The sequence below is a fragment of the Dendrobates tinctorius genome, unplaced genomic scaffold (assembly GCF_039654945.1).
Source record: "Dendrobates tinctorius isolate UK_male_01 unplaced genomic scaffold, ASM3965494v1 ptg000097l, whole genome shotgun sequence".
NCBI classification, from domain to species: Eukaryota; Metazoa; Chordata; class Amphibia; order Anura; family Dendrobatidae; genus Dendrobates; species Dendrobates tinctorius.
Window position 1 is genome coordinate 23,265,760 of NW_027361765.1, and position 8,996 is coordinate 23,274,755.

Genomic DNA, 8,996 nt, shown 5'->3' on the forward strand with positions numbered 1-8,996 from the left:
TCCAAGAGTTTAGAGTGGTGTAGAAACCTCCAGAATTGGTCCCTCGAGCAGTGGAAACGTGATATTCTCAGACGAATCATCGTTTACCCTATTTCCGACCTCTGGCCGAGTGTACGTTTGGAGACAGCCGAAAGAAGCATTCCATCCAGACTGCCTTCTCCCAACCATAAAACATGGTGGAGGTTCTTTGATGATCTGGGGTGCTATTTCGTGGAGATCCGCCGGGCCAATGATATCCCTTCAAGGAAGAATTAACAGCTGAGATTATTTAGGCATTTTGGGTGACCAAGTGCATCCTATGGTTCAAGCACTGTTCCCGGAGGGGAACGCCATCTTTCAGGATGATAATGCACCAATTCATACCGCTAGAATCATTAAAGCATGGCACGAGGAACATTGTAATGAAGTTGAGCATCTCATCTGGCCCCCACAATCCCCAGACCTCCACATTATTGAGCATTTATGGTCGATTTTAGAGATTCAAGTTAGACGTCGATTTCCGCCGCCATCGTCGCTCAAAGAACTGGAGGGTGTTTTAACTGAAGAATGGGCTACAATTCACACCTTGTATGAATTCATACCTCGGAGAACTGAGGCTGTAATCGCCGCAAAAGGTGGACCTACACCATATTAAACTAACTTTTGTTGATGTTTCCATTATTTTGTCCAACTCCTGTAGCTGAACACTAATATAAAAACACAAGTCTATGGCTTTGGCATCAATCGGAGGGGCCCTATTCATGGTTATCCAAGTATTGTCATCAGCCACAAAGGCAACAGAATCCTGCATCTCCTAACTGTTCGGCTACATCCACACACGGCGTCTAAGCGGCAGGTTCTCCAGCAGCCGTTCAGATCCACACCGTAACACAGAACGGCCTCTTAGGAGAGATTTACCTATACACTGGATACTTCCAAATCTGAAACATGGCAATTCATTGTTGTGGACCTCGTTTTAGACTTGACTCTTGCAAGGTACAGAGACATCCACAGCAATTCTGCACCAAAACCTGCATGGACATATGCGGATATTGCCAGAACAATTCCACAATGTGTGCATGTAGCCTTAGGCCGTGGCCCCACGCCGTGCTCAGCAGCCCAAGCGACCGGGATTTTATTTCATGAAAACTTATGCATCCTTCCCGTTTAAGGATACAAAGCAATTACAGCTGAGTGACTATATATAGATAATAAAAATTGTAAAAAAAAGAACCATGGCCTGAGTATCAAAAAATTTGGACCATTTTTCTCGTTTGTCAGCTGTGTGGAGTCCATTTTTTTTTATCCATCAGCAGTTACTAAAAATTTACAAGATCAAATACAGTTTCCGATGCCAATTGTAATATATTTGTAAAACTCGGATGCTATCCAATAACTCATTGAATAGTCTCATGCGACACAGAACTAGCGCATGCTGAGGTACCAAAGAATCTGGGGAAAGAAAAACCGCTCACCTGCACTGCCCCATTGAAAAACGGTGGTCTGTGGCATTCGGACAGGAAGTACAGTCATATGAACCCACCCTAAATAGCATAGTACTCAGCACATACACCACAGAAAAGCTGCAGGTTATCCTAACAAAGACTGGCCCTATTTTATGGGGCTAATCCTCCTCCTGCTCTGCAGCACAACGGCAGAGAAAAAGTGTCTGCCAAGTGTGAACATGCCCTTATTAGGCTGGTTTTACACTTACCGCATTTTTTTGCAGTCCATTATTGCAGCCTGTATCGCTGCATTTTTTGTGTTGTACCGTAATAACGGGCAGCAAAAAATGTTTGAGGATCACTTTTTTTCCCCCCCAATACTATGGAAATAGTATTGGAAAAAAAAACCGTGTTCCGAAAAAACGGAATTGACGGCGCGCAGTAAATGCGGCCCCACTGATTTAAATGGGGGCCATGTCCGTACACCGTATAAAAGATCGAGCAGGCTCGATCTTTCATCACGGCCACAAAAACGGCCCTCGCGGCCATATGGCACGCCACTGAATTTTTGCGGGCTGATTTTGCGGCCCCCATAGAAAGCCATTGAGGCTGCAAAGTCGGCCCGCAAAAATACGGTAAGTGTAAAAGCAGCCTTAGACTTTCTGTACCCTCAGATAACCTGTGCAATCCGGTCCACTGGCCACATTAGTAACTGTGGCTGCTGGATGGGAGCCCCCAGAACTTCCTCCTACCTGATGACATCTCAGTTCTTGTGTGACTCTAGTAACATCGCGCCAGGCTAATCAAAAGAAGAGCCACGGATGTGGTCACATCACAGGAGGCACTTCTCAGGGCTCCCGACCGGCAACCACACATTACTGACATGGCCAATGAACCAGGACCTACGAATCAAGTCAACCGAGCCCCACGGCCCACCTCTCCCACGGCCGCACCACTCCCACGGCTCCCCCGGCCCACCGCTCCCCCAGCTCACGGCTCCCCCGACCCACCGCTCCCCCAGCCGCACGGCCCACCGCTCCCACGGCTCCCCCAGCCGCACGGCCCACCGCTCCCCCAGCCGCACGGCCCACCGCTCCCACGGCTCCCCCAGTCGCACGGCCCACCGCTCCCACGGCTCCCCCAGCCGCACGGCCCACCGCTCCCCCAGCCGCACGGCCCACCGCTCCCACGGCTCCCCCAGCCGCACGGCCCACCGCTCCCACGGCTCCCCCAGCCGCACGGCCCACCGCTCCCACGGCTCCCCCAGCCGCACGGCCCACCGCTCCCACGGCTCCCCCAGCCGCACGGCCCACCGCTCCCACGGCTCCCCCAGCCGCACGGCCCACCGCTCCCACGGCTCCCCCAGCCGCACGGCCCACCGCTCCCACATGTATAATGAACACTTAGTAACATCCCCTGTGTGCAGATTGGGGGTACTGGTTGGGGGCCCATGGGAATCATATGACCAAGATCAGTAATCAGGGATACAGACACGAAGCTCCGTGTATCACACACTTCACTATCACACAGCCCACGGAGGGTCTGGCTGTAACAAATGGTTAGTGCTGAGATGTAAATGCCCCCTCCCCCACCCGGGCGCTCCTCGCCCACACTGCAGCCCCCGATGTGACGGCACCAGTTGTCCTTACCGATCACGGTTACCAGTCTGCGGCCTGGATCATTTCTCCGCCTGCCGTAGCCAGGGACAATCCGACCCCCCGCGGCTTCCTTCCCCACCCAAAGGGGCCGATCGCTTGGCTCTACCCCGGTGGGGGAGGGGTGGCTCCTTTCGTAATATACTTCTGGGATTCTTTACCTCTCCCCGTAGACTGGAGAGGAGCGGCAGGGGGCACTTGTCCTAGAGCTGCCCCGTATACCGCGGCCCGTATCAGCAGAGCTCGTCCTCGGCCACAGCAACTGAGGCTCTCCCTTCCTCTCGCGACACTTATTATGACACAACAGGGAAGCGGAAAAGCAAGAGCCGAAGTACGACAGCTGCTATGTCTGGTCACGTGACGCGCACTGAGAAGCGCCGGCGTCCATTTTCCTTTAGGGCACTTCTGTTCTCTATGGTCTACCTGAAGTACATATCGCGGTATACGCAGTGGTCGTGTGTTCCACAGCACTTGGTGCGAGCTCTGCTGTGGGAAAGAGCAGGTCCTCGGCAGGTTTATTACCTGATGGCCATTAGAGGTAGCTGATAACTGCTGAGGTAAAGCTCTTGGATCGAAGTTTAAGTTACAGGAGCTTTAGGCCTGTTTCACACTTCAGTTATTTGGCGTCAGTCAAAATCTGCTGTTTTTAGAAAAAAACGGATCTGCCATTTTTTGGGCGGATCCGTTTTTTTCCCCCATAGACTTGCATTAGCGGCGGATTTTGACAGATGGTCGTCCGTTGCATCCATTTTTTGATGGATCCGTTAGAATTTTAGCGTCCGACGGCTGGAGTAGACGGACAATGTAACGGTTGTTTCCAGCTGTGGACCTCTATTTTAAACTGCGCATGCCCGGAAGATTTTCTCTTTCATGCAGGTTAACCCTGAACGGCGTTTTGGAAGCGGCGAAAAAGTCTCTTTTTCTCTCTCTCCGCAGTCAGTATTTCACTTCCGTATTTATAAGCCACTATCAGCGGGAGAGTAGTATAGAAACACGTCACCACTCCAGTATTCTCACCCACTCCAGCTTTTGACTTAGAAATACTGAGGTAAAATACTGACCAAATAATCTACAATACTGAGGTAAGATACTGAATGTGTGCGCATGGCCTCAGACTACATGCATAGTGGCCCCAGACTGCGTGCGCGTGACCTCAGACTGTGCTCCTGGATTCCAACTGCATGCACGTGACCCCAGACCACGTACGTGTCGCCTCAGACTACGTGACCATCACTGAACCCAAGGATACATTTGGGGAAGTCAGGATTTAGACCCATCGGTCACCTGATTCCCATGGCTACATTTGGAGAAGTCAGGTTGTGACCCTTCGGTCACCTGGCCTTGTACCTCAATGGACTGTCAGCTTCCTAAGCTTGTCATTACGTCATCTCTGTGGGTGTCACAGGTAGGGGTAGTCGATCCTGGAAGTCGCAGCTGCTCTAATCCCGGCGAGTCAGCTGAATGGCGAGATTCTGTAATTTGCACCATTTGGGGTATTTTGCTGGGACTGTTCTATATGTCATTTTCTGTTTTTGGTTCAATAAACTATTGCCTCATTGTTTTACTCTCTCCCTGCGTTGTCTGAGTAGTATTAGGCTGAGTGCAGACGGACTTTTTAGCCCTGCGGATTTTTCCGCGCAGAATGGAAGAAATCCGCAGGTCAAATGACCTGCATTTTTCCTGCGGATTTCTTCCATTTTTCTTGCGGTTTTTGTGCAGTTTTCCACTGCGGATTCCCCCCTGCGGATTAGGAGACGGGAAGTAGAAAATCGCACAAAAGAAGTAACATGCTGCGGATTTTGTATCGCAGGAAAACCGTGCGGAAAAATCCGCAGCGGTTTTTTTTTTCATTGATTTTAAGGCTACTGTACATCACAATGCGGATATGCAGTGTTTCTGCACGGAAAAATCCGCTGCCGATCCGCTATATATCCGCATCGTGTGCACACATCCTAAAGCCCACAGGAAAAGGAGTGCAGGCGTTCAGTGAGCCCTGGTTCATGCGGTCTGGCCAGTGGACTAGAGAACCTGGTGAACCCACATGTCTCCAAAATGAGCATTAAAATTAAACAGGCATATAGTCATCAGGTATTACAGAGTAATATACAAAGAGGACTATATAGCTAGTTAACAGCAGGGCCAGACAGCCAACTCCTCAATTTCCCTGATTCCCGACTGCACAGCACTGCCAACGGGCATCTGTCAGTAAGATCAACTCTCCTAAGCCCTCTATATGGGCATGCAGGTCACAGAAAGCTGAATAAAATGATACCTTTATACCTGCAAGCTGATGCCTTAGTCCATAGAGCTTCATGTTTTTCTTATATTTTCAGCACTGTGGTTCAGACACTGATCTCCCCGAGAATCTGCTTCCAGAGATTATTATGTATAAAAGGAGGAATTATCAGTGTGTTGTGCAATGGCCGCTCTCCTGATTTCATTGCTGAGCTCTGTGTGATTATACCCCACACATCTGCAGGTTCCTCTCATCTTCCATCTCACAGACAGCCAGTTTTCCAATCCAGCAGAGCTGTAGCAAATGTGTTTGTAAGGACACAAAGTTCAGTTCTCCAGTGTTAGTTAAAAGTCTCACACTGGTAATGCTCTTTTCATTTAAATTAAGCTCTGCAGGCAGATTCTCAGGGCGATCTGTGTCTGGACCGTAGGTCTTAATTAGAGTTGAGCGAAACGGGTCGAACAATTTCAAAAGTCGCCGACTTTTGGCAAAGTCGGGTTTCATGAGACGAAACCCGACCCTAGGATGAGGTTGGCCACGAGGTCGGCGACTTACGCGCCAAAGTCGCGTTTCAAAAGTTTGTTTAGCACTCTTTTTCAGCCAATCAGGATCCACGGACACTGTGGGCAACGTGATGACATAGGCAGGGGTCGCCACCATCTTTCAGAAGGGCATGCAAGTGATTATCTTGCTTTGGTGGGCGTCACTGGGGTTATAAAAGGGCGTGCACGCCGACCGCCATCTTCTGCCGATCTTAGCATAAGGAGAGGTTGCTGATTCTGTAGGGAGAGCGTTAGGCAGGGAAGAAGAAAAAAAAACTGCTTCTGCTGCTAGCGATTTTGCCTGTGCAACACACCAGTCACTGTGTGTGCAGTGCAAGGGGAGGCTATATTGTGGTGGATCAGCGGTGTTGGTTGTTAGGCTGCCTTCTAAGGCTTCCTGACAGCTGCATTGCTGTTTCCCCACTGCTCTGCAAACTGCTTTTTTAAAAGCAATCCCAATTTTTTTTTTGTCCTGCTAAGGTACTGAGCGTGCATTTATTCACACCATACAGCAGTGTACGCTCCTCACACAGTACCGTGTAACGGCTGTTATCACAGCCACAGTGAAGCTATCTGTGTGTCACTGTGGAGGACTTGTTCCGTTCTTACAGACCTAAACTCTAGGGAGATTCCTATTCTGCCCAATTCACTTTTTTCACACCTGTGCCATCGAGCCTGTGACATAGCGCTCTGATATTCAGTGGGCCTCACACAATCCAAAAGTGTCCACAAGTGTCTGCAGAAATTCAAAATCTCCCTTATTATTACGCGCCCCGATGCTCACCTGGGGTCCCCCTCCTCCCGGTGCATCCCTCCTTCATTCTCGCGCCGTGCCCTGTCTGGCTTTGCAGGGTCACGGCGCGTCAGAGGCACGTACATGCGCACTCGCTCGTTTCTGACCGCGGGGCATCCTGGGAGCACGTGACCCGGTGGCTCCGCCCCAACATGGCGGCGCCCACCGGGTATTTCTGTCTGGCGTCTTGAATGGTAAGACGCCTGTTTGTCTTTCTCTGTGGCGCTTAGCGTTCCTGCGCAGCGTCGCTCCGACTCTCAGGTCCCCCCTCTCTCCTAGTCTGCGCTCTGCTCTCCGCTCCATAGCCCCGTCTGGACCCCCGCTCAGTTCTCTCTGCTGCCTCCGTGCCTGACCCTCGCCTGGTCCTTCCCTGCTGCTGTCATCGGTAGCCCCTTAGCTAGGGTTCCGTCTGTACCCCTAGGTCAGTTCCCCCTAACCTTCCTTCCTTCTTTCTTCCAGCGTTCCTGCTCTGGCTCCATCCTGATCGGTCCTGGTTCCCTACGTTCTGTTCCCTCCTGCTCCGGGTCTACTCTAGTCAGTATCCTTTGGCCTTTCCCTCTGTACACTCCCTGGGTCGTCCCTTTGGTTCCGGCTGTCGTGGTCTCACCCCCCTTGGGCCTGCCCCTAACACTCCCTGTATAGGGGGTGGTCATCACCTGGGCCGCTCGCCCTCGGCTCTGGAGCCACGACCCAGAGGGTCCACTCTCTGGTTCCTACTTAGAACCGTAACACTTATCCTGTAGTCACTTTTTTCACACCTGCTGCATCGAGCCTGTGACATAGCGCTCTGATATTCATTGGGCCTCACACAATCCAAAAGTGTCCAGTGTCTGCAGAAATTCAAAATCTCCCTTATCCTGTAGTCACTTTTTTCATACCTGCTGCATCGAGCCTGTGACATAGCGCTCTGATATTCATTGGGCCTCACACAATCCAAAAGTGTCCAGTGTCTGCAGAAATTCAAAATCTCCCTTATCCTGTAGTCACTTTTTTCACACCTGCTGCATCGAGCCTGTGACATAGCGCTCTGATATTCATTGGGCCTCACACAATCCAAAAGTGTCCAGTGTCCACAAGTGTCTGCAGAAATTCAAAATCTCCCTTATCCTGTAGTCACTTTTTTCACACCTGTGCCATCGAGCCTGTGACATAGCGCTGTGATATTCAGTGGGCCTCACACAATCCAAGTGTCCAGTGTCCACAAGTGTCTGCAGAAATTCAAAATCTCCCTTATCCTGTAGTCACTTTTTTCACACCTGCTGCATCGAGCCTGTGACATAGCGCTGTGATATTCAGTGGGCCTCACACAATCCAAGTGTCCAGTGTCCACAAGTGTCTGCAGAAAATCTAAATCTCCCTTATCCTGTAGTCACTTTTTTCACACCTGTGCCATCGAGCCTGTGACATAGCGCTGTGATATTCAGTGGGCCTCACACAATCCAAGTGTCCAGTGTCCACAAGTGTCTGCAGAAAATCTAAATCTCCCTTATCCTGTAGTCACTTTTTTCACACCTGTGCCATCGAGCCTGTGACATAGCGCTCAGATATTCAGTGGGCCTCACACAATCCAAGTGTCCAGTGTCCACAAGTGTCTGCAGAAATTCAAAATCTCCCTTATCCTGTAGTCACTTTTTTCACACCTGTGCCATCGAGCCTGTGACATAGCGCTGTTATATTCAGTGGGCCTCACACAATCCAAGTTTCCAGTGTCCACAAGTGTCTGCAGAAATTCAAAATCTCCCAGAAATTCAAAATCTCCCTTATCCTGTAGTCACTTTTTTCACACCTGTGCCATCGAGCCTGTGACATAGCGCTGTGATATTCAGTGGGCCTCACACAATCCAAGTGTCCAGTGTCCACAAGTGTCTGCAGAAATTCAAAATCTCACAGAAATTCAAAATCTCCCTTATCCTGTAGTCACTTTTTTCACACCTGTGCCATCGAGCCTGTGACATAGCGCTCTGATATTCAGTGGGCCTCACACAATCCAAAAGTGTCCAGTGTCCACTAGTGTGTGCAGAAAATCTAAATCTCCCCTGTCCTATAGACACCTTGTACCTTGTTTTACATTACTATATAGTTTGTTGGATTTTGTCTACATTTCTACCAAAAATGAGGAAGGCTGGTGGAAGAGGCCGTGGAATTGGGCGGGGGTTGGCAGCTGGTAATGATGGTGTTGGTGGTGGATCTGATGGTAGTGGCAAAAGCAAAATAGGACCGAATGCAGGAGGTGTTGAGCCTGCGTCATCGTCTGGCTCCATAAGGCTTCGAAGGCTTAGTTTTCTAGGAGTTGGCAAACCGCTTTTAACGCCAGAGCATCAGGAAAAAGTTTTGTCTTACATTGCT

At 50.2% G+C, this 8,996-nt stretch overlaps 1 protein-coding gene across 4 annotated transcripts in view; it reads right to left on the reverse strand.

Annotated features, from left to right (window-relative positions):
• RNF111 (ring finger protein 111) overlaps window positions 1–3,435 on the reverse strand; it is a 63,515-nt gene extending 60,080 nt beyond the window's left edge. The window contains exon 1 of one of the 4 annotated variants that reach the window (XM_073586962.1): window positions 3,074–3,435. The gene's annotated coding sequence lies outside the window, so the exon portion shown is untranslated. The remainder of the gene's footprint in view (window positions 1–3,073) is intronic. The other 3 variants (XM_073586961.1, XM_073586964.1, XM_073586963.1) reach the window with 3 other exon arrangements.
• Window positions 3,436–8,996: the final 5,561 nt, after the last annotated feature.